The sequence below is a fragment of the Lethenteron reissneri genome, chromosome 64 (assembly GCF_015708825.2).
Source record: "Lethenteron reissneri isolate LAM-NWPU_2019-01 chromosome 64, ASM1570882v1, whole genome shotgun sequence".
In the NCBI taxonomy this organism is placed as follows: domain Eukaryota; kingdom Metazoa; phylum Chordata; class Hyperoartia; order Petromyzontiformes; family Petromyzontidae; genus Lethenteron; species Lethenteron reissneri.
The window spans coordinates 7,524,377-7,550,711 of NC_083842.1; the positions used below are offsets into that span (position 1 = coordinate 7,524,377).

The window sequence follows — 26,335 nt, forward strand, 5'->3', positions numbered from 1 at the left end:
ACTGTGTGTCAGTACTCTCTCTGTGTCAGTACTCTCTCTGTGTGTCAGTGCTCTCACTGTGCGTCAGTACTCTCACTGTGTGTCAATACTCAGTGTGTCAGTACTCTCACTGTGTGTCAGTACTCTCACTGTGTGTCAGTACTTTCACTGTGTCAGTACTCTCACTGTGTCAGCACTCTCACTGTGTCAGTACTCTCACTGTGTGTCAGTACTCTCACTGTGTGTCAGCACTCTCGCTGTGTGTCAGTACTCACACTGTGTGTCAGCACTCTCACTGTGTCAGTACTCACGCTGTGCGTCAGTAATCTCACTGTGTGTCAGTACTCACGCTGTGTGTCAGTACTCACGCTGTGTGTCAGTACTCACGCTGTGTGTCAGTACTCTCGCTGTGTGTCAGTACTCATGCTGTGTGTCAGTACTCTCGCTGTGTGTCAGTACTCTCGCTGTGCGTCAGCACTCTCGCTGTGTGTCAGTACTCTCACTGTGTGTCAGCACTCTCACTGTGTGTCAGCACTCTCACTGTGTGTCAATTCTCTCACTGCGTGTCAGTACTCTCACTGCGTGTCAGTACTCTCACTGTGTCAGTGCTCTCACTGTGTCAGTACTCTCACTGTGCGTCAGTACTCTCACTGCGACAGTACTCTCACTGTGTCAGTACTCTCACTGTGCGTCAGTACTCTCACTGTGTCAGTACTCTCACTGTGTGTCAGTACTCTCACTGTGTGTCAGTACTCTCAATGTGTCAGTACTCTCACTGTGTCAGTACTCTCACTGTGTCAGCACTCTCACTGTGTCAGTACTCTCACTGTGTCAGAACTCTCACTGTGCGTCAGTACTCTCACTGTGTCAGTACTCTCGCTGTGTGTCAGTACTCTCACTGTGTGTCAGTACTCTCACTGTGTGTCAGTACTCTCACTGTGTCAGTACTCTCACTGTGCGTTAGTATTCTCACTGTCAGCAATCTCACTGTGTCAGTACTCTCACTGTGTCAGTACTCTTACTGTGTCAGTACTCTCACTGTGTCAGTACTCTTACTGTGCATCAGTACTCTCACTGTGTCAGCACTCTCACTGTGTCAGTACTCTCACTGTGTCAGTGCTCTCACTGTGCCAGTACTCTCACTGTGTGTCAGTACTCTCACTGTGTGTCAGTACTCTCTCTGTGTGTCAGTACTCTCTCTGTGTGTCAGTGCTCTCACTGTGCGTCAGTACTCTCACTGTGTGTCAATACTCAGTGTGTCAGTACTCTCACTGTGTGTCAGTACTCTCACTGTGCGTCAGTAATCTCACTGTGTGTCAGTACTCACGCTGTGTGTCAGTACTCACGCTGTGTGTCAGTACTCTCGCTGTGTGTCAGTACTCACACTGTGCGTCAGCACTCTCACTGTGTGTCAGTACTCACGCTGTGTGTCAGTACTCACGCTGTGCGTCAGTAATCTCACTGTGTGTCAATACTCACGCTGTGTGTCAGTACTCTCGCTGTGTGTCAGTACTCATGCTGTGTGTCAGTACTCTCGCTGTGTGTCAGTACTCTCGCTGTGTGTCAGTACTCTCACTGTGTCAGCACTCTCACTGTGTGTCAGCACTCTCACTGTGTGTCAATTCTCTCACTGCGTGTCAGTACTCTCACTGCGTGTCAGTACTCTCAATGTGTCAGTACTCTCACTGCGTGTCAGTACTCTCACTGCGTGTCAGTACTCTCACTGTGTCAGTACTCTCACTGTGTCAGCACTCTCACTGTGTCAGAACTCTCACTGTGCGTCAGTACTCTCACTGTGTCAGTACTCTCGCTGTGTGTCAGTACTCTCACTGTGTGTCAGTACTCTCACTGTGTCAGTACTCTCACTGTGTGTCAGTACTCTCACTGTGTCAGTACTCTCACTGTGTCAGTACTCTCACTGTGTCAGTACTCTCACTGTGTCAGTTCTCTCAGTGTGTCATTACTCTCACTGTGTCAGTACTCTCAGTGTGTCATTACTCTCACTGTGTCAGCACTCTCACTGTGTCAGTACTCTCACTGTGTGTCAGTACTCTCTCTGTGTGTCAGTACTCTCTCTGTGTGTCAGTGCTCTCACTGTGCGTCAGTACTCTCACTGTGTGTCAATACTCAGTGTGTCAGTACTCTCACTGTGTGTCAGTACTCTCACTGTGTGTCAGTACTTTCACTGTGTCAGTACTCTCACTGTGTGTCAGCACTCTCACTGTGTCAGTACTCTCACTGTGTGTCAGTACTCTCACTGTGTGTCAGCACTCTCGCTGTGTGTCAGTACTCACACTGTGTGTCAGCACTCTCACTGTGTCAGTACTCACGCTGTGCGTCAGTAATCTCACTGTGTGTCAGTACTCACGCTGTGTGTCAGTACTCACGCTGTGTGTCAGTACTCTCGCTGTGTGTCAGTACTCATGCTGTGTGTCAGTACTCTCGCTGTGTGTCAGTACTCTCGCTGTGCGTCAGCACTCTCGCTGTGTGTCAGTACTCTCACTGTGTGTCAGCACTTTCACTGTGTGTCAGCACTCTCACTGTGTGTCAATTCTCTCACTGCGTGTCAGTACTCTCACTGCGTGTCAGTACTCTCACTGTGTCAGTGCTCTCACTGTGTCAGTACTCTCACTGTGCGTCAGTACTCTCACTGCGACAGTACTCTCACTGTGTCAGTACTCTCACTGTGCGTCAGTACTCTCACTGTGTCAGTACTCTCACTGTGTGTCAGTACTCTCACTGTGTGTCAGTACTCTCAATGTGTCAGTACTCTCACTGCGTGTCAGTACTCTCACTGTGTCAGTACTCTCACTGTGTCAGCACTCTCACTGTGTCAGTACTCTCACTGTGTCAGAACTCTCACTGTGCGTCAGTACTCTCACTGTGTCAGTACTCTCGCTGTGCCAGTACTCTCACTGTGTGCCAGTACTCTCACTGTGTGTCAGTACTCTCTCTGTGTGTCAGTACTCTCTCTGTGTGTCAGTGCTCTCACTGTGCGTCAGTACTCTCACTGTGTGTCAATACTCAGTGTGTCAGTACTCTCACTGTGTGTCAGTACTCTCACTGTGTGTCAGTACTTTCACTGTGTCAGTACTCTCACTGTGTCAGCACTCTCACTGTGTCAGTACTCTCACTGTGTGTCAGTACTCTCACTGTGTGTCAGCACTCTCGCTGTGTGTCAGTACTCACACTGTGTGTCAGCACTCTCACTGTGTCAGTACTCACGCTGTGCGTCAGTAATCTCACTGTGTGTCAGTACTCACGCTGTGTGTCAGTACTCACGCTGTGTGTCAGTACTCACGCTGTGTGTCAGTACTCTCGCTGTGTGTCAGTACTCATGCTGTGTGTCAGTACTCTCGCTGTGTGTCAGTACTCTCGCTGTGCGTCAGCACTCTCGCTGTGTGTCAGTACTCTCACTGTGTGTCAGCACTCTCACTGTGTGTCAGCACTCTCACTGTGTGTCAATTCTCTCACTGCGTGTCAGTACTCTCACTGCGTGTCAGTACTCTCACTGTGTCAGTGCTCTCACTGTGTCAGTACTCTCACTGTGCGTCAGTACTCTCACTGCGACAGTACTCTCACTGTGTCAGTACTCTCACTGTGCGTCAGTACTCTCACTGTGTCAGTACTCTCACTGTGTGTCAGTACTCTCACTGTGTGTCAGTACTCTCAATGTGTCAGTACTCTCACTGTGTCAGTACTCTCACTGTGTCAGCACTCTCACTGTGTCAGTACTCTCACTGTGTCAGAACTCTCACTGTGCGTCAGTACTCTCACTGTGTCAGTACTCTCGCTGTGTGTCAGTACTCTCACTGTGTGTCAGTACTCTCACTGTGTGTCAGTACTCTCACTGTGTCAGTACTCTCACTGTGCGTTAGTATTCTCACTGTCAGCAATCTCACTGTGTCAGTTCTCTTACTGTGTCAGTACTCTCACTGTGTCAGTACTCTCACTGTGTCAGTACTCTTACTGTGTCAGTACTCTCACTGTGTCAGTACTCTTACTGTGCATCAGTACTCTCACTGTGTCAGCACTCTCACTGTGTCAGTACTCTCACTGTGTCAGTGCTCTCACTGTGCCAGTACTCTCACTGTGTGTCAGTACTCTCACTGTGTGTCAGTACTCTCTCTGTGTGTCAGTACTCTCTCTGTGTGTCAGTGCTCTCACTGTGCGTCAGTACTCTCACTGTGTGTCAATACTCAGTGTGTCAGTACTCTCACTGTGTGTCAGTACTCTCACTGTGCGTCAGTAATCTCACTGTGTGTCAGTACTCACGCTGTGTGTCAGTACTCACGCTGTGTGTCAGTACTCTCGCTGTGTGTCAGTACTCACACTGTGCGTCAGCACTCTCACTGTGTGTCAGTACTCACGCTGTGTGTCAGTACTCACGCTGTGCGTCAGTAATCTCACTGTGTGTCAATACTCACGCTGTGTGTCAGTACTCTCGCTGTGTGTCAGTACTCATGCTGTGTGTCAGTACTCTCGCTGTGTGTCAGTACTCTCGCTGTGTGTCAGTACTCTCACTGTGTCAGCACTCTCACTGTGTGTCAGCACTCTCACTGTGTGTCAATTCTCTCACTGCGTGTCAGTACTCTCACTGCGTGTCAGTACTCTCAATGTGTCAGTACTCTCACTGCGTGTCAGTACTCTCACTGCGTGTCAGTACTCTCACTGTGTCAGTACTCTCACTGTGTCAGCACTCTCACTGTGTCAGAACTCTCACTGTGCGTCAGTACTCTCACTGTGTCAGTACTCTCGCTGTGTGTCAGTACTCTCACTGTGTGTCAGTACTCTCGCTGTGTGTCAGTACTCTCACTGTGTGTCAGTACTCTCACTGTGTGTCAGTACTCTCACTGTGTGTCAGTACTCTCACTGTGTCAGTTCTCTCAGTGTGTCATTACTCTCACTGTGTCAGTACTCTCAGTGTGTCATTACTCTCACTGTGTCAGTACTCTCACTGCGTGTCAGTACTCTCACTGCGTGTCAGTACTCTCACTGCGACAGTACTCTCACTGTGTCAGTACTCTCACTGTGCGTTAGTATTCTCACTGTCAGCAATCTCACTGTGTCAGTTCTCTTACTGTGTCAGTACTCTCACTGTGTCAGTACTCTCACTGTGTCAGTACTCTCACTGTGTCAGTACTCTCACTGTGTCAGTGCTCTCACTGTGCCAGTACTCTCACTGTGTGTCAGTACTCTCACTGTGTGTCAGTACTCTCTCTGTGTCAGTACTCTCTCTCTGTGTCAGTGCTCTCACTGTGCGTCAGTACTCTCACTGTGTGTCAATACTCAGTGTGTCAGTACTCTCACTGTGTGTCAGTACTCTCACTGTGTGTCAGTACTCTCACTGTGTGTCAGTACTCTCAATGTGTGTCAGTACTCTCACTGCGTGTCAGTACTCACTGTGCCAGTACTCTCACTGTGTGTCAGTACTCTCACTGTGTCAGTACTCTCACTGTGCGTCAGTACTCTCACTGTGCGTCAGCACTCTCACTGTGTCAGAGTACTGTCACTGTGTCAGTACTCTCACTGTGTCAGTGCTCTCACTGTGCCAGTACTCTCACTGTGTGTCAGTACTCTCACTGTGTGTCAGTACTCTCTCTGTGTGTCAGTACTCTCTCTGTGTGTCAGTGCTCTTACTGTGCGTCAGTACTCTCACTGTGTGTCAATACTCAGTGTGTCAGTACTCTCACTGTGTTTCAGTACTCTCACTGTGTGTCAGTACTTTCACTGTGTCAGTACTCTCACTGTGTGTCAGTACTCTCAATGTGTGTCAGTACTCTCACTGCGTGTCAGTACTCACTGTGCCAGTACTCTCACTGTGTGTCAGTACTCTCACTGTGTCAGTACTCTCACTGTGCGTCAGTACTCACACTGTGCGTCAGCACTCTCACTGTGTCAGCACTCTCACTGTGTGTCAGTACTCTCGCTGTGTGTCAGTACTCACACTGTGTGTCAGCACTCTCACTGTGTCAGTACTCTCACTGTGTCAGTACTCTCACTGTGTGTCAGTACTCTCACTGTGTCAGTACTCTCACTGTGTGTCAGCACTCTCACTGTGTCAGTACTCTCACTGTGTGTCAGTACTCTCACTGTGTCAGTACTCTCACTGTGTGTCAGTACTCTCACTGCGTCAGCACTCTCGCTGTGTCAGTACTCTCGCTGTGTGTCAGTACTCTCGCTTGGCGTCAGTAACCTCACTGTGTGTCAGCACTCTCACTGTGTGTCAGCACTCTCGCTGTGCGTCAGTACTCACACTGTGCGTCAGCACTCTCGCTGTGCGTCAGCACTCACGCTGTGTGTCAGTACTCACGCTGTGCGTCAGCACTCTCACTGTGTGTCAGTACTCACGCTGTGTGTCAGTACTCACGCTGTGTGTCAGTACTCTCGCTGTGTGTCAGTACTCACACTGTGTGTCAGCACTCTCACTGTGTGTCAGCACTCACGCTGTGTGTCAGTACTCACGCTGTGTGTCAGTACTCACGTTGTGCGTCAGTAATCTCAGTGTGTGTCAGCACTCACGCTGTGTGTCAGTACTCTCGCTGTGTGACAGTACTCACACTGTGTGTCAGCACTCTCACTGTGTGTCAGTACTCACGCTGTGCGTCTGCACTCTCACTGTGTGTCAGCACTTTCACTGTGTCAGTACTCTCACTGTGTGTCAGTACTCTCACTGTGTGTCAGCACTCTCGCTGTGTGTCAGTACTCACACTGTGTGTCAGCACTCTCACTGTGTCAGTACTCTCACTGTGTGTCAGCACTCACACTGTGTGTCAGCACTCACACTGTGTGTCAGCACTCTCACTGTGTGTCAGTACTCTCACTGTGTGTCAGCACTCTCACTGTGTGTCAGCACTCTCACTGTGTGTCAGTACTCTCACTGTGCGTCAGCACTCTCGCTGTGTGTCAGTACTCTCACTGTGTGTCAGCGCTCTCACTGTGTGTCAGCGCTCTCACTGTGTCAGTGCTCTCACTGCGTGTCAGTTCTCTCACTGCGTGTCAGTACTCTCACTGTGTCAGTACTCTCACTGACTGTCAGTACTCTCACTGCGACAGTACTCTCACTGTGTGTCAGTACTCTCAATGTGTCAGTACTCTCACTGCGTGTCAGTACTCTCACTGCGTGTCAGTACTCTCACTGTGTCAGCACTCTCACTGTGTCAGTACTCTCACTGTGTCAGTACTCTCACTGTGCGTCAGTACTCTCACTGTGTCAGTACTCTCGCTGTGCGTCAGTACTCTCACTGTGTGTCAGTACTCTCGCTGTGTGTCAGTACTCTCACTGTGTGTCAGTAATCTCACTGTGTCAGTACTCTCACTGTGTCAGTACTCTCAGTGTGTCATTACTCTCACTGTGTCAGTACTCTCGCTGTGTGTCAGTACTCTCGCTGTGCGTCAGTACTCTCACTGTGCGTCAGTACTCTCACTGTGTGTCAGTACTCTCACTGTCAGCACTCTCACTGTGCGTTAGTATTCTCACTGTGTCAGCAATCTCACTGTGTCAGTTCTCTTACTGTGTCAGTACTCTCACTGTGTCAGTACTCTCACTGTGTCAGTACTCTTACTGTGCGTCAGTACTCTCACTGTGTCAGTACTCTCACTGTGTCAGTACTCTCACTGTGTCAGTGATCTCACTGTGCCAGTACTCTCACTGTATGTCAGTACTCTCACTGTGTGTCAGTACTCTCACTGTGTGTCAGCACTCACACTGTGTGTCAGCACTCTCGCTGTGTGTCAGTACTCTCACTGTGCGTCAGCACTCTCGCTGTGTGTCAGTACTCTCGCTGTGTGTCAGTACTCTCACTGTGCGTCAGCACTCTCGCTGTGTGTCAGTACTCTCACTGTGTGTCAGCACTCTCACTGTGTGTCAGCACTCTCACTGTGTCAGTGCTCTCACTGCGTGTCAGTGCTCTCACTGCGTGTCAGTTCTCTCACTGCGTGTCAGTACTCTCACTGTGTCAGTGCTCTCACTGTGTCAGTACTCTCACTGCGACAGTACTCTCACTGTGTGTCAGTACTCTCACTGCGTGTCAGTACTCTCACTGCGTGTCAGTACTCTCACTGTGTCAGTACTCTCACTGTGTCAGCACTCTCACTGTGTCAGTACTCTCACTGTGTCAGTACTCTCACTGTGTCAGTACTCTCACTGTGCGTCAGTACTCTCACTGTGTCAGTACTCTCGCTGTGTGTCAGTACTCTCACTGTGTGTCAGTACTCTCGCTGTGTGTCAGTACTCTCACTGTGTGTCAGTAATCTCACTGTCAGTACTCTCACTGTGTCAGTACTCTCAGTGTGTCATTACTCTCACTGTGTCAGTACTCTCGCTGTGTGTCAGTACTCTCGCTGTGCGTCAGTACTCTCACTGTGCGTCAGTACTCTCACTGTCAGCACTCTCACTGTGCGTTAGTATTCTCAATGTGTCAGCAATCTCACTGTGTCAGTTCTCTTTCTGTGTCAGTACTCTCACTGTGTCAGTACTCTCACTGTGTCAGTACTCTTACTGTGCGTCAGTACTCTCACTGTGTCAGTGCTCTCACTGTGCCAGTACTCTCACTGTGTGTCAGTACTCTCACTGTGTGTCAGTACTCTCACTGTATGTCAGCACTCTCACTGTGTCAGTACTCTCACTGTGCCAGTACTCTCACTGTGTGTCAGTACTCTCACTGTGTGTCAGTACTCTCTCTGTGTGTCAGTACTCTCTCTGTGTGTCAGTGCTCTCACTGTGCGTCAGTACTCTCACTGTGTGTCAGTACTCAGTGTGTCAGTACTCTCACTGTGTGTCAGTACTCTCACTGTGTGTCAGTACTCTCACTGTGTCAGCACTCTCACTGTGTGTCAGTACTCTCACTGTGTGTCAGTACTCACTGCACCAGTACTCTCACTGTGTGTCAGTACTCTCACTGTGTGTCAGTACTCTCACTGCGTGTCAGTACTCACTGTGCCAGTACTCTCACTGTGTGTCAGTACTCTCACTGCGTGTCAGTACTCACTGTGCCAGTACTCTTACTGTGTGTCAGTACTCTCACTGTGCCAGCACTCTCACTGTGTGTCAGTACTCTCACTGTGTCAGTACTCTCACTGTGTGTCAGTACTCTCACTGCGTGTCAGTACTCACTGTGCCAGTACTCTTACTGTGTGTCAGTACTCTCACTGTGCCAGTACTCTCACTGTGTGTCAGCACTCTCACTGTGTCAATACTCCCACTGTGCCAGTACTCTCACTGTGTGTCAGTACTCTCACTGTGTGTCAGCACTCTCACTGTGTCAGTACTCTCACTGTGTGTCAGCACTCTCACTGTGTGTCAGTACTCTCACTGTGCCAGTACTCTCACTGTGTGTCAGTACTCTCACTGTGCCAGTACTCTCACTGTGTGTCAGTACTCTCACTGTGCCAGTACTCTCACTGTGTGTCAGCACTCTCACTGTGTCAGTACTCTAACTGTGTCAGTACTCTCACTGTGTGTCAGTACTCAGTGTGCCAGTACTCTCACTGTGTGTCAGTACTCTCACTGTGCCAGTACTCTCACTGTGTGTCAGTACTCTCACTGTGCCAGTACTCTCACTGTGTGTCAGCACTCTCACTGTGTCAGTACTCTAACTGTGTCAGTACTCTCACTGTGTGTCAGTACTCAGTGTGTCAGTACTCTCACTGTGTGTCAGTACTCTCACTGTGTGTCAGTACTCTCACTGTGTGTCAGTACTCTCACTGTGTCAGCACTCTCACTGTGTCAGTACTCTCACTGTGTGTCAGTACTCACTGCACCAGTACTCTCACTGTGTGTCAGTACTCTCACTGTGTGTCAGTACTCTCACTGCGTGTCAGTACTCACTGTGCCAGTACTCTCACTGTGTGTCAGTACTCTCACTGCGTGTCAGTACTCACTGTGCCAGTACTCTTACTGTGTGTCAGTACTCTCACTGTGCCAGTACTCTCACTGTGTGTCAGCACTCTCTCTGTGTGTCAGTACTCTCACTGTGTCAGTACTCTCACTGTGTGTCAGTACTCTCACTGTGTGTCAGTACTCTCACTGTGCCAGTACTCTCACTGTGTGTCAGTACTCTCACTGTGCCAGTACTCTCACTGTGTGTCAGTACTCTCACTGTGCCAGTACTCTCACTGTGTGTCAGCACTCTCACTGTGTCAGTACTCTAACTGTGTCAGTACTCTCACTGTGTGTCAGTACTCAGTGTGCCAGTACTCTCACTGTGTGTCAGTACTCTCACTGTGCCAGTACTCTCACTGTGTGTCAGTACTCTCACTGTGCCAGTACTCTCACTGTGTGTCAGCACTCTCACTGTGTCAGTACTCTAACTGTGTCAGTACTCTCACTGTGTGTCAGTACTCAGTGTGTCAGTACTCTCACTGTGTGTCAGTACTCTCACTGTGTGTCAGTACTCTCACTGTGTGTCAGTACTCTCACTGTGTCAGCACTCTCACTGTGTCAGTACTCTCACTGTGTGTCAGTACTCACTGCACCAGTACTCTCACTGTGTGTCAGTACTCTCACTGTGTGTCAGTACTCTCACTGCGTGTCAGTACTCACTGTGCCAGTACTCTCACTGTGTGTCAGTACTCTCACTGCGTGTCAGTACTCACTGTGCCAGTACTCTTACTGTGTGTCAGTACTCTCACTGTGCCAGTACTCTCACTGTGTGTCAGCACTCTCACTGTATGACAGCACTCTCACTGTGTCAGTACTCTCACTGTGTGTCAGTACTCTCACTGTGTGTCAGCACTCTCACTGTGTCAGTACTCTCACTGTGTGTCAGCACTCTCACTGTGTGTCAGTACTCTCACTGTGCCAGTACTCTCACTGTGTGTCAGTACTCTCACTGTGCCAGTACTCTCACTGTGCCAGTACTCTCACTGTGTGTCAGCACTATCACTGTGTCAGTACTCTAACTGTGTCAGTACTCTCACTGTGTGTCAGCATTCTCACTGTGTCAGCATTCTCACTGTGTCAGCACTCTCACTGTGTCAGTACTCTCACTGTGTCAGTACTCTCACTGTGTCAGTACTCTCACTGTGCGTCAGTACTCTCACTGTGTCAGTACTCTCGCTGTGTGTCAGTACTCTCACTGTGTGTCAGTACTCTCGCTGTGTGTCAGTACTCTCACTGTGTGTCAGTAATCTCACTGTCAGTACTCTCACTGTGTCAGTACTCTCAGTGTGTCATTACTCTCACTGTGTCAGTACTCTCGCTGTGTGTCAGTACTCTCGCTGTGCGTCAGTACTCTCACTGTGCGTCAGTACTCTCACTGTCAGCACTCTCACTGTGCGTTAGTATTCTCAATGTGTCAGCAATCTCACTGTGTCAGTTCTCTTTCTGTGTCAGTACTCTCACTGTGTCAGTACTCTCACTGTGTCAGTACTCTTACTGTGCGTCAGTACTCTCACTGTGTCAGTGCTCTCACTGTGCCAGTGCTCTCACTGTGTGTCAGTACTCTCACTGTGTGTCAGTACTCTCACTGTATGTCAGCACTCTCACTGTGTCAGTACTCTCACTGTGCCAGTACTCTCACTGTGTGTCAGTACTCTCACTGTGTGTCAGTACTCTCTCTGTGTGTCAGTACTCTCTCTGTGTGTCAGTGCTCTCACTGTGCGTCAGTACTCTCACTGTGTGTCAGTACTCAGTGTGTCAGTACTCTCACTGTGTGTCAGTACTCTCACTGTGTGTCAGTACTCTCACTGTGTCAGCACTCTCACTGTGTGTCAGTACTCTCACTGTGTGTCAGTACTCACTGCACCAGTACTCTCACTGTGTGTCAGTACTCTCACTGTGTGTCAGTACTCTCACTGCGTGTCAGTACTCACTGTGCCAGTACTCTCACTGTGTGTCAGTACTCTCACTGCGTGTCAGTACTCACTGTGCCAGTACTCTTACTGTGTGTCAGTACTCTCACTGTGCCAGCACTCTCACTGTGTGTCAGTACTCTCACTGTGTCAGTACTCTCACTGTGTGTCAGTACTCTCACTGCGTGTCAGTACTCACTGTGCCAGTACTCTTACTGTGTGTCAGTACTCTCACTGTGCCAGTACTCTCACTGTGTGTCAGCACTCTCACTGTGTCAATACTCCCACTGTGCCAGTACTCTCACTGTGTGTCAGTACTCTCACTGTGTGTCAGCACTCTCACTGTGTCAGTACTCTCACTGTGTGTCAGCACTCTCACTGTGTGTCAGTACTCTCACTGTGCCAGTACTCTCACTGTGTGTCAGTACTCTCACTGTGCCAGTACTCTCACTGTGTGTCAGTACTCTCACTGTGCCAGTACTCTCACTGTGTGTCAGCACTCTCACTGTGTCAGTACTCTAACTGTGTCAGTACTCTCACTGTGTGTCAGTACTCAGTGTGCCAGTACTCTCACTGTGTGTCAGTACTCTCACTGTGCCAGTACTCTCACTGTGTGTCAGTACTCTCACTGTGCCAGTACTCTCACTGTGTGTCAGCACTCTCACTGTGTCAGTACTCTAACTGTGTCAGTACTCTCACTGTGTGTCAGTACTCAGTGTGTCAGTACTCTCACTGTGTGTCAGTACTCTCACTGTGTGTCAGTACTCTCACTGTGTGTCAGTACTCTCACTGTGTCAGCACTCTCACTGTGTCAGTACTCTCACTGTGTGTCAGTACTCACTGCACCAGTACTCTCACTGTGTGTCAGTACTCTCACTGTGTGTCAGTACTCTCACTGCGTGTCAGTACTCACTGTGCCAGTACTCTCACTGTGTGTCAGTACTCTCACTGCGTGTCAGTACTCACTGTGCCAGTACTCTTACTGTGTGTCAGTACTCTCACTGTGCCAGTACTCTCACTGTGTGTCAGCACTCTCTCTGTGTGTCAGTACTCTCACTGTGTCAGTACTCTCACTGTGTGTCAGTACTCTCACTGTGTGTCAGTACTCTCACTGTGCCAGTACTCTCACTGTGTGTCAGTACTCTCACTGTGCCAGTACTCTCACTGTGTGTCAGTACTCTCACTGTGCCAGTACTCTCACTGTGTGTCAGCACTCTCACTGTGTCAGTACTCTAACTGTGTCAGTACTCTCACTGTGTGTCAGTACTCAGTGTGCCAGTACTCTCACTGTGTGTCAGTACTCTCACTGTGCCAGTACTCTCACTGTGTGTCAGTACTCTCACTGTGCCAGTACTCTCACTGTGTGTCAGCACTCTCACTGTGTCAGTACTCTAACTGTGTCAGTACTCTCACTGTGTGTCAGTACTCAGTGTGTCAGTACTCTCACTGTGTGTCAGTACTCTCACTGTGTGTCAGTACTCTCACTGTGTGTCAGTACTCTCACTGTGTCAGCACTCTCACTGTGTCAGTACTCTCACTGTGTGTCAGTACTCACTGCACCAGTACTCTCACTGTGTGTCAGTACTCTCACTGTGTGTCAGTACTCTCACTGCGTGTCAGTACTCACTGTGCCAGTACTCTCACTGTGTGTCAGTACTCTCACTGCGTGTCAGTACTCACTGTGCCAGTACTCTTACTGTGTGTCAGTACTCTCACTGTGCCAGTACTCTCACTGTGTGTCAGCACTCTCACTGTATGACAGCACTCTCACTGTGTCAGTACTCTCACTGTGTGTCAGTACTCTCACTGTGTGTCAGCACTCTCACTGTGTCAGTACTCTCACTGTGTGTCAGCACTCTCACTGTGTGTCAGTACTCTCACTGTGCCAGTACTCTCACTGTGTGTCAGTACTCTCACTGTGCCAGTACTCTCACTGTGCCAGTACTCTCACTGTGTGTCAGCACTATCACTGTGTCAGTACTCTAACTGTGTCAGTACTCTCACTGTGTGTCAGCATTCTCACTGTGTCAGCATTCTCACTGTGTCAGCACTCTCACTGTGTCAGCACTCTCATTATGTGTCAGTCCTCAGTTTATCTGAACTCCTATTATGCGTCATCACTCTTTGTCAGTACTCATTGTGTGTCAATTCTCACTGCATGTCACTACTTACTGTGTCCATACTCTGTCAGTACTCACTGTGTGTCAATTCTCACTGTGTCATGACTCAATGTGTCACTACTCACTCGGAACACTGAAACTGACACCAGTCCCCTGGCTCCCTGTTCTGGTGAACATTCTGCCACCAATAATCCACAGAGACGTTGCACAAACTGCAAGGCGGTTTCCACATCTTCTTGCCAACGACAACCACTGACCCATCAACCAAGACCTGTTCCTCGTTACCAAATCAAGTCCCGATCGTCCTTTTGGGATCGCACTGCTCTCTCCATCCTAGAATCTCACCCAGATCCAGGGCAATTCCGGGGAACAGATGGAACAATGCGGACATGTATGTATGTAGCCAGCCGTGCTAATCGGAATCGCGGGTGCTAATTGGATATCCAGAATAAACACCTCATTTGAGACCCAAACATCACACCACCTGGCTTTGACATTTGTCCCTGAAAACACTGGTGAAACATTTCACTGCTTCATCTCCTTCATAAATGTAAAACTAAAGACAAGTCACAATGCGACTGTGGCCATGCAACCCAAACTAAGAACTACGCAGTAAACCAGTGGTTCTCAGCTGGGGGTACGCGGACCCCAGGGGGTACGTGAGGTGATGTATAAATGTGTGAACTTATATCATACACGAGAGTCGTTATCAGAATCAGACATGATCATGTCTGATTCTGCCAATATAAAATAATGATACAATTTAAATCCACATGGTAACCTATAACGATATAAAATACCTTTTCTAAACTCACTGATTGTAAACAATGTGGTTTCCAAGAGTAGCCAGCGAGCACGGACAAACTACGTGGTGCATGCTGAGCGTCTGATTTGTTTCTTCCCTTGCAGTTACGAGCTAGTAAGGACACCTCACAAAATTGACGATTGGTTAAAATGCGCTACTAGCAGAAATAAAGACAATAACAGTGACAAAGAAATCGAAACGACAAAAAAGGTGAACAGACCCCACAAAATGCAGCCGATTTCGCGAAGAATATAGCATTTTTGGATTTACTTCCATGACCTCCGATCCTCCTCAACCTCTACACTTCCTGTGCAGACAGATGGTGGCTAACGAGAGCGTGAAGCCGGCCCATCTGTAACGGCATCTCAACAGGAAACACCAATGCCTCAAGTCTTTAAGCAAGCGGAGTTGTTTTCGGAGAAAGCTCTCTGATTTCAGGTCGTGTCAATTCACGATGAAAACAGCCTCAACAACATCAGCCAAAGCACTTGAGGCGTCTTATGCAGTGTCGTTGCTTGTAGCTGACGATCTAATGTTGCCCACAGCCATCGTACTTGCAGAGACCAGGCTTGACACAAAAGCAGCGAACGCATTTAAGAGCGTACCTTTGTCCCGTGTCAGTGTCCTGAAGGATGGATGACATGGACACTGATGTTGTAGATCAAGTTGTGGAAAAACTTAAAATGGGTAATTAATTTGCCCTCCAGCTCGATGAGTCTACATGTATCAGTGGGGAGGCATAGCCGGTTGCATGTGTACGATACAGGGACATTGCCGACATTTGTGAGCATATCCCCTTCTGCAAGAGTGTAAAGGGGACTACAACCAGAGAGGACATTCTTAACATTGTCCACCGCTTTATCTCTGAACACGGTTTGAGCTGCAATCCCTGCACCCAAGTTGGTGTTGACGCGGCCGCGTCAATGACTGGGCGGGTGAAAGGACTCGCAGCATGGATTAGGAATGAAAATTGCGGTGTGCGGTGGACCCACTGCATGACACATCGGGAAGCGTTGGCCTCCAACAACAATGAGTTCTGATTTGCATGCAGCATTAAATGCCGCTGTTAAAGTAATCAACTTGGTTAAGTCAAGGCCACTTAATGCTCAACTGTTTCGCAAGCTGTGCGAAACCATGGGATCTGAACATGAGCAATGATGACTTTACACAGAGGTGCGCTGGCTGTCTAGAGGGAGAATACTTAACAGACTTTGAACTACGAGCTGAAGTGCGCAACTTTCTCGGGAGCTTACATCTCCATTGGCCACCATGCGTCAAACACTGAATGGCGAGCACAACTAGCCTGTCTTGTAGACGTATTCATCAAGCTGAACGAACTGAATATTTTCCTGCAAGGCGATCATACTCACATTCTAAATGCGTATGGCAAAGTCGGTGGCTTCATCAAGAAAACTGAATTGTACCTGCTTCCCTCAGGCGTCACAGTGGCAAGATGTTAACTACCTCGTCTAGTACGCAGGAGTTTGTGGGTTCGATCCTGGCCCTGCCGCCTGTATATTTGGAATTGGCAAGTCTCTCTCCCTGTGGTCATGTGCAGTTTTCTGCAGGTCCTCTGGTTTTTCCCTCCACATTTAGACACATGCCTTTAGAGTATTTGGCTGCTATAAATTTCGTTGAGCTATGATTTGTAGTCAGGTCACTTCTGAAAAAGAGCTACGTAGCTCAGTGGGTCTTACTTGGTAAAATGAAAATAGTAAATAGATGCAAACATTACCAATGAGGAGTTTGAGAGAGCTCAAATTAAGCCAATAATAGAGGGACATTTAGCCAACCTGACTTGTGATTTCAAGTCATACTTCCCTGACATTGAGGAGAGATCTGTTGGGTTGGACTGGGTGCAAAATCAAAAACATTTTGCCGGAAAACAACAGAAGTAACCCTCTCCTCCAAGTCTTTGGGAGAAAAACTTTTGGAAGTGTCCTCAAACCGTGGTCTGCTGATGAGAATTGATGGTTCAACACTCTCACAGTTGTGTTTAGTTCAGAAGGAGGGAAGAATGTTTAAAATCATCTGCTAATTTTTGGATCAACCTACCTGTGCGAATCAGCCTTTAGTGCAATGACCCAGATCAAGACAAAGCAGAGGAACAAACTGAGCTTGGAACAAATCTCAATCACTGCAGTAGCCTCACTGCCCCCCAGGATGACGAGGCTCACCAGTAAAAGACAAGGCCAAGTTTGCCATTGAATTGTTATTACTGTCCTACTGGCCTTAGACGGTGACAGTCATTGTGCTTAATGTTATCAAATTATTGATGTTCATGATTCAAATGTTTATTTCTCAGAACCATGTTGAGTCAGGCAATGGGGTAACTAGTTGCAATACAAATCAACAAGGGGTACAGTAGCCAAAAACAGGTTGAGAAACACTGCAGTGAACCACTGTAGTCTGTGCTCCTTCAATGGAGGAATAGCAAAACTACACAAACTCTCCTGAAGCCCTCTCTCATGGCTAGCAGACATCTACGTTAGTATTTAGCCCCTGGACATATCGCCATGTGCAAGAGCAGAATAGTACTCGCCCTCTGTCAGGGTGAGTACTATGTCTCAGCAATCACACATTGTGTGGCAGTGCTCACTGTGTGGCAGTGCTCACTGTGTGGCAGTGCTCACTGTGTGTCAATAGCGGACTGCAGAGGAGTGACGCTAACATCAACGAGCAGAGCGCCGGACAGCTAACGTGCAGTACGTTGGCAAAGCAGGAGGCACAGGTGGATCATCTATCAGTCGTTTCAGTCAGTCACCCTGTAGTGGTGGTGTTGACGTGCGCCGACAGTGATGGATCATGGGGAACGGGGTTGGGCACGCGATGTGGGCGTGGTATGGACGCGCGCGCCGGTGGTAAGGCGCGCTGACACAAGCTGGGAAAAGAGGATCGTAGCGAGTGCGCAGTGATTGGTCAGATAAGATGGGTGCTCTCAGCGACGTCCGCAGGAGGGGCATAAAGGGAGACGCGCGAGAGCACTCGTGGTCAGTGTTAACCAGTTGAAGACCGAAGACGGGGTGGAGGAGGTAGTGGCCCGAGACCCCTAGTCCCGCCGTCCTTGTGAGGACCGGGGCCCTGTGTGGCTCGGAGCCGAGACTGGGGAACCCGTAGTCCGACGCCCGTGTGGGTCGGGACGGTGGTACCCAGAGCCGAGACGGGCACCCCGGCTGGGTGTGTTCCGGAAGGCTACGGGGCGTAAGAGCCCGTGTCCGTATAGCTGAGTGGGTGTTAGTCACCCGAGTAGCTAAGGGGGGTGTTGGTCACCCGTGTAGCTGAGTGGGTGTTAGTCACCCGAGTAGCTAAGTGGGTGTTAGTCACCCGAGTAGCTAAGTGGGTGTTAGTCACCCTGGTAGCTGAGTGGGTGTTAGTCACCCGAGTAGCTGAGTGAGGTGTTAGTCACCCGTGTAACGAAGTGGGTGTTAGTCATCCGTGTAACTATAAGTTGGTGAAATAAAAGAGTGTGCTACCCGTGAAGTCGTCTCCCGCCGAGTTACTACTTTACAACTGGCGTCAGAAGTAAACCTGTCTTCAAGGAGAATGGACACAAGGAAGACTTCTCGTTCCCACGTGCAAGATCGGGGAGACGACGGCGTACCGGAGACACCACCCTCGGGAGGAGAGGACGAGGAGTTGCCGCCGATGCAGCACTTCGCGGAAATGGCCGATGCTCCGCTTGCCTCCGACACCAGCCTGCAGGACGCACACTCCCGCCTGGCGGAGTTGCTGCTCGCCGCCGCTGCGATCTTGGCGGAAATCTCCGTTCCAGCGGGCGGAGGAACGGCTGCGGGGTTGGAGGAGGCGGCGCGGCTGGAGGGATCCCGCCAGAAGGCGTTTCGCGCCAAAAGTTTTGGAGTTGGCGCCATTTTTGAGGGTCCGCCACCGGTTGGCGGGAAACGCGGACACCACGTGGCCAGAGATCTCCACACAGCGCAGCCCGCGTCATCGGCGAGCGCCGGAGCTCTCCATTTTGCGCCTGCAGACGGAGCCGACATTTTCTACAACCACAGCGGCGCGCGGGAAAATCGTTCCAACGACGACGACGACGATCGAGTCCTCCAGCAACGATTGCCCGCGCTGTCGGTGTTCAAAGCGGACGGGGACGACTGGGGAGCCTTCCAGCGACGGTTCATCGCGCATCAAGAAATGTCGGGGTGGTCCGACACCACTGCCCTGCGCGCGCTGCCAGCGATGCTCGACGACGACGCGCTTGCGGCCTTCACATCTGCCCCGAGGTCGTCCCGCTCAACGCTCCAGGCCGCGCTACACCTGATGGCCAAGGTGTTCGGGCCACCCTCGACCTGTCGCCACCAGTTCTACGATCGGCGGAAGGTGGTTGGAGAAACAACGCTCGCCTATCGCACGGCGCTGCTCGCCCTGGCGGACTCAGCTTTTCCCCGCATGGACAAGGAGGGGAAGGACGCCATGGTGACGGAGCAGCTGCTGGCGTTGGCTCACGGATTGGGAGTTCCCATTAATACGGCGGACGAAATGGACATCTGCTCCCTGGGGATTGCCACAAGTATTCACGCTTACGAGGTCCTAAAGCGGAAGCCGACGGTCGTCTGCGCATCGGTGGAGAACGGGGCACCGACCGCCACGATCATCGGACCTCAGCCTGCTGTGCCTCGGGAGGAGGCCTTCGCTGTTTCAAGGCCGGGGGAGTGGAGAACGGGAGGTCGTTCGCCCACACGTTCCTCCCGCAAGCTGGAGCAACCGAAACCTGCGACGTCCCTCGTCGTCTGCTACAACTGCGGCCTTCGGGGCCACGTCGCCGGGCCCCGCGTCAACGCACCGCGGGACCACGTCCGGACGACGACCAGGGCCTCAAGACATCCCAGCTGAACCCGGCAAGTCGCGGCACCTCACACGTTCGGTCCACACGCACGGCACGTTCTGGTCGCCGCTTAGCGGTGGGGGGACCGTGTATGGGCACCGGGGGTTCGGTTCGGCGAGAGGGGTCCGCGTACGGCCCGAAAGCAGTCGAGTGGTCCGAATTGGCCCACAGGATAGTGGCTGCGTCGGCCGGGTCGTCCGTGGTAACGGGGTACATTGACGGGGTTGAGGTCCGGGTGCTCGTGGACACGGGTGCGTCGGCCACTATCATTTCGGACCTTATTTATAACATTCTTCCCGTCCAATGTCGACCCCTTCTGCCGGTGGACGTACCATTTTACGCGGCGAACGGGGGATCTTTGGGTATCATCGGCCAGATTCGGGCGACTATTTGTATTGGCGACATTAAATTGGCGGGTCCTATTTTTGTATCATCATCGTTGGCCGTTCCTTGTTTACTAGGCACGGACTTTCTGTCTAAAATGCCCATCAAAATTCTCATAGACCAGGCCTGCATTGAGCTTCCGTCGGGACGGCGGGTTGAGTTTTTGAAGAGTCCTACTAAGATACGCACGGCTTGTGCGACGGTGCAGGCGCTGGCAACCCGGACTGTACGGGTGCCCCCGGGATCGCAAATGTTGGTACCCCTTCGGTTGAGAAAACCCCTTGGGGCGGATGCGGGGGCACAGGGAGTTCTGTTGGGGCCGTCTAACAGGGCTAAAGGGGACCTCGACTTAGCGGTGGCCCAGACCATGGTGAGGGGGGACAGTGAGCCGTTCGTTGTGGTCCTGAATACGGGGTCGCGGCCGGCCGTGATTACGCAGGGAACGGTGCTGGCTCACGCCGCGCCGCTACCCGTCGAGGAACAGCTCGTTGCTCACGCCGATTCGAGTGCCGATACGCATCCCCAAAGTGAGGAGGGGACGGAGTGGTTGGACTCGTTGTGTGCTGGGTCCAGTACCTTGTCCAGTGTGCAGTTGGGTGCATTGAGGGGCTTGCTACTCGAGTTCGCTGACGTGTTTAGCAGGCACAAGTACGATATTGGCTGCACAGACCTGTTGCGCCACCACATAGCTACTGGGGACGCGGCCCCTATTCGACAGAATCCCTTCCGGCTCAGTCCAGCCGAGAAGGAGCATGTGCAGTCGGCGGTAAATGACATGTTGGCGGCCGACATCATTGCGCCCTCTTCCAGTCCGTGGGGTGCTCCTATCGTCTTGGTTAAAAAACAGGATGGATCCCTGCGGTTCTGTGTCGATTTCCGCCGCCTAAACAAAATATCAATGGCCGATGCGTATCCGCTCCCCAGGATGGATGAGTCGCTGGATGCCTTGGCAGGAGCACAGTTTTTTTCGACGCTCGATTTGCTTTCGGGATTTTGGCAATTGCCCCTCGATGACGAATCAAAACCAAAAACCGCTTTCCGGACACCGGGAGGCCTATTTGAGTTCAACCGATTGCCCATGGGTTTACATTCCGCTCCTGCCACGTTCCAGAGGCTCATGGAATTGGTTTTGTCAGGCCTCCAATGGGACACCTGTTTGATTTACCTCGATGATATCATCGTTTTTAGCCGGACTTTTGAGGAGCACCTCCAGCGACTGAGAGCAGTGTTCCTCAGGATGCGTTCCGCTAAGCTAAAATTTAAACCGGCTAAATGTTTTCTGCTTCGGGAATCGGTCAGGTATTTGGGCCATATCGTTAGCCGTTCGGGGATCTCGACGGACCCTGCTAAGACGCAATGCGTCGGCTCATGGCCAACGCCGACCTCTGTCACTGAAGTCCGCAGCTTCATAGGATTTGCCTCCTATTACCGTCGTTTTGTCAAGCAGTTTGCCACCATAGCCAGGCCCCTGCACGCTTTGACGGCTAAAGGGGTGCGGTTTCACTGGGGGCCGGAGGAGGAGGCCGCGTTCTGCTCCCTTCGTGACGCCTTGGTGCAGGCTCCCCCCTTGTGTTACCCCGATTTCACGCAACCGTTTGTGCTCGACACGGATGCCAGTAACACGGGTATCGGGGGAGTGCTCTCACAGGTGGTCGGGGGGGTCGAACGGGTGGTCGCCTACGGTAGCAGGGTTCTGTCCCCCGCGGAACAACGCTACTGCGTGACACGGCGTGAATTGCTGGCGATTGTGTTTTTTATACAGCAATTCAGGCCGTATCTGTATGGCCGTCACTTTACGGTTCGCACGGACCATGCGGCTCTCCAATACGCTATGCGGGTGGCGCAGCCATCCGGCCAATTGTCCCGATGGTTGGAGGTCCTTCAGGACTACCAATTCACGACGATTTACCGCAAGGGGTTGCGCCACTCGAATGCGGATGCATTGTCACGGTTGCCGCCGCGTACGGAATGCGCATGTCTGTTAGGATCGGCGTGGTGTAAACCCTCTGTCGCTGTACCCGCGGAAGTGGTGCTCGCCGCCACGGATACTACGGGGGTCGACGCCCCCACGGGGAGGGACTCGCTGTTAGCATTGCCTCTCATCGAGTGGGGCCGTCTGCAAATGGCCGACAGCTCCCTACTCGCGCTACGTCGGAAGGTTGACGATCCCGAGGGTGGGGAAACGCGGGTCGGTTCCTGGGTGTGCAGACAGGGCCTCTTGATGAAGTGGGACAACATGTCCCGGCGTCACATGCTCGTGGTGCCGTTTGCTGTACGGGGTAGGGTCGTCCTGGCTGCCCATGAACGACTCATGCATCTGGGGTTTCACAAAACGCTCGCCCTCATTCAGCGAGACTACTATTGGCCGGGGATGGGCAACGACGTGGCGAACATTCTTAAGGGATGTGTAGGGTGCGCCCAAAGAAAACCGCCACCAATAGCGGCTAATCCACCGCTGCAATCCATTCAGGTTTCGCGCACGAACGAATTGGTCGCGCTGGACATCTTGGGGCCCTTTCCCGCTACGCCTCGGGAAAATAAGTTCCTGCTGGTTGGCGTAGAGTACTTCACCCGCTGGCCCATGGCATGGCCACTCGCCAACCAGTCGGTTGCGGCAGTGGCGGACGCCTTTGTCCAAGGTTATGTTTTGGACAAAGGCGCCCCCGAACGCTTGCTGACGGATCAAGGGAAAATTTTTTCGAGCGTTTTGTTGCGCGAGGTGTGCGACCTGTTGGGTACAAAGAAAGTACGTACCTCCCCGTACCACCCGCAGACTGACGGTATGGTTGAACGTCTGAACAGGACGATTACGTCTATGCTGTGCCAACAGGTATGTGACGACCAGGTGGATTGGGACTTACAGGTACCGGGGGTACTAGCGGCCTATCGGATGGCACCTCATGCGGCGACGGGGTTTTCTCCATTTTTTCTGATGTATGGGCGGGAGGCCGATCCGGCCATGGACGTCCAACTGGGGATTTCCCAGCCACGTGCAAAATCTAAATTGGCAGACCATATCAAGTTTAACATCGCCAAATTGGCTGAAGCGCGAGAGGCTGCGAGATTGAATTCGCGGTCTCGGCAGATCGCGAACGAGCGATTGCATGGATGGAAGGTGCATACGCACAATTGGGAACCGGGCGATAAGGCCTGGCTGCATTGTCCACACGCACCGTTGGCTACGTCTCCCAAACTGTTGAGACCATGGAGGGGACCGGTGGAAATTGTGCGGGTTGCACGACCCCAGAGTATACAGATTAAATGGGGAAAACGCCGTTGGTACGTGCACCCCTCCCGACTGAAACCCTACGCGGCGCCGCGTGACCCCGGGTTGTGCCGTGACGACCGAGCGTGTGATGTGACCGTCGACTCGGGGAGGGATGTGTCGCAGGCTGATCCTCACGTGTCTCCACCTGACCCACCCCCAGGTGTCTCGGACCTGACGGCTGTTGACCGTCGGGAACCGGAACCCGCGGCTCGCGCGGAGCCCCGATGCCTGGCCCATGCCTTCCTGAACTGCCGGCGCCACCGGATGGCCAACTGCGTCTGGTGCCGTACGACGGACCGGCAAGGCGGACTCGGGATAGGACGCAACACTTTTCATGAAAAAAAAAAAAAAATCTTTTTTTGTTTAAAACCCGACCTCGCCGCCGGGTTCCCCCTCTGCCGGGGTAATGTCCCGTTCAAGGGACGCTCGGACAGATTGGGACGCTGCACGAGTCGGAGAGAAAAGAAGAGAAAATGAATAAATACATTTTTTTTTATTGTTACTCTTTCCGCATACACATTATCGTTGCCACTCGCCGGATTGTGCATATTGTTCTTGTTGTGGGTGTGGCGGTTGCTGGGTTTTGCGGATTGCGGTGTTCATGTTGTGTTGTTAGGGTTTTGTTGTTATGTTACGGGGCACACATAGGGGTGAACGGGTGTTGTATATTTTATTAGCAGCCGGGTCGGCTGCGAGCTATGTGGTAGGGGGTGATGTAGTGGTGGTGTTGACGTGCGCCGACAGTGATGGATCACGGGGAACGGGGTTGGGCACGCGATGTGGGCGTGGTATGGACGCGCGCGCCGGTGGTAAGGCGCGCTGACACAAGCTGGGAAAAGAGGATCGTAGCGAGTGCGCAGTGATTGGTCAGATAAGATGGGTGCTCTCAGCGACGTCCGCAGGAGGGGCATAAAGGGAGACGCGCGAGAGCACTCGTGGTCAGTGTTAACCAGTTGAAGACCGAAGACGGGGTGGAGGAGGTAGTGGCCCGAGACCCCTAGTCCCGCCGTCCTTGTGAGGACCGGGGCCCTGTGTGGCTCGGAGCCGAGACTGGGGAACCCGTAGTCCGACGCCCGTGTGGGTCGGGACGGTGGTACCCAGAGCCGAGACGGGCACCCCGGCTGGGTGTGTTCCGGAAGGCTACGGGGCGTAAGAGCCCGTGTCAGTATAGCTGAGTGGGTGTTAGTCACCCGAGTAGCTAAGGGGGGTGTTGGTCACCCGTGTAGCTGAGTGGGTGTTAGTCACCCGAGTAGCTAAGTGGGTGTTAGTCACCCGAGTAGCTAAGTGGGTGTTAGTCACCCTGGTAGCTGAGTGGGTGTTAGTCACCCGAGTAGCTGAGTGAGGTGTTAGTCACCCATGTAACGAAGTGGGTGTTAGTCATCCGTGTAACTATAAGTTGGTGAAATAAAAGAGTGTGCTACCCGTGAAGTCGTCTCCCGCCGAGTTACTACTTTACAACCCCATGGCATCTGGGTTTGTCCCGTGACCTGTCAGCGCCCAATTAGTGGTGAATTGCAGCCGTTGTTGTGTCTTAGGACTGGCGCAGAATGTCAGTACTCACTGTCTCAGTGCTCAAGCTATGTGTCAGTACTCACTCTGTTTCAATATTCTCACTGTGTTAGTAGTCTCACTGTGTGACCGCAGTCTCGTATATGATGAGTTAGTATGAATTAATATTTCTCAGCATGGACATAGATTAAACACGGACTGTACAGGAGGCGCCGGCTGAGTGAAGGCGTCAGATCGGTGGTGCAGGAAACTGGACCCTGCACTCAGGCATGCGGCTCAAGGGGCGAAGGTTCACAGGAAGACCTGGTGAGGGTGTGGTATGGTTCATGGGAATTCCCATTGAGGGTATGGTACGGTTCCCTGGCAATCCCTGGTGAGGGTGCGGTATTGTTCATGGGAATCCCTGGGGAGGTTGCTGTACGGTTCATGGGAATCCCTGGTGAGGGTGTGGTACGGTTCATGGGAATCCCCGGTGTGGGTGCGGTAAGGTTCATGGGAATCTCTGGTGTGGGTGCGGTAAGGTTCATGGGAATCCCCGGTGTGGGTGTGGTACGGTTCATGGGAATCCCCGGTGTGGTACGGTTCATGGGAATCCCTGGTGAGGGTGTGGTACGGTTCATGGGAATCCCCGGTGTGGGTGTCGTACGGTTCATGGGAATCCCTGGTGAGGGTGTGGTACGGTTCATGGGAATCCCTGGTGTGGGTGTGGTACGGTTCATGGAAATCCCTGGTGTGGGTGTGGTACGGTTCATGGGAATCCCTGGTGAGGGTGTGGTACGGTTCATGGGAATCCCTGGTGAGGGTGTGGTACGGTTCATGGGAATCCCTGGTGAGGGAGAGGTACGGTTCATGGGAATCCCTGGTGAGGGTGTGGTACGGTTCATGGGAATCCCTGGTGAGGGTGTGGTATGGTTCATGGGAATCCCTGGTGAGGGTGTGGTACGGTTCATGGGAATCCCTGGTGAGGGTGCGGTACAGTTCATGGGGATCCCTGGTGAGGGTGTGGTACAGTTCATGGGAATCCCTGGTGAGGGTGTGGTACTGTTCATGGGAATCCCTGGTGAGGGTGTGGTACGGTTCATGGGAATCCCCTGTGTGGGTGTGGTACGGTTCATGGGAATCCCCGGTTCATGGGAATCCCTGGTGAGGGTGTGGTACGGTTCATGAGAATCCTTGGTGTGGGTGTGGTATGGTTCATGGGAATCCCCGGTTCATGGGAATCCCTGGTGAGGGTGTGGTACGGTTCATGGGAATCCCTGGTGAAGGTGCGGTATGGTTCATGGGAATCCCCTGTGTGGGTGTGGTACGGTTCATGGAAATCCCTGGTCTGGGTGTGGTACGGTTCATGGGAATCCCTGGTGAGGGTGCGGTACGGTTCATGGGAATCCCTGGTGTGGGTGGGGTACGGTTCATGGGAATCCCCGGTGAGGGTGTGGTACGGTTCATGGGAATCCCTGGTGTGGGTGCGGTATGGTTCATGGGAATCCCCGGCTAGGGTGTGGTACGGTTCATGGGAATCCCTGGTGTGGGTGCGGTATGGTTCATGGGAATCCCCGGTGAGGGTGCGGTACGGTTCATGGGAATCCCTGGTGTGGGTGCGGTATGGTTCATGGGAATCCCTGGTGTGGGTGCGGTAT

At 51.9% G+C, this 26,335-nt stretch overlaps 1 protein-coding gene across 1 annotated transcript in view; it reads right to left on the reverse strand.

Moving 5' to 3' along the window:
- Positions 1-26,335, reverse strand: part of LOC133359004 (uncharacterized) — a 161,574-nt gene that overhangs the window by 120,904 nt on the left and 14,335 nt on the right. The gene's annotated exons all lie outside the window — the stretch shown is intronic.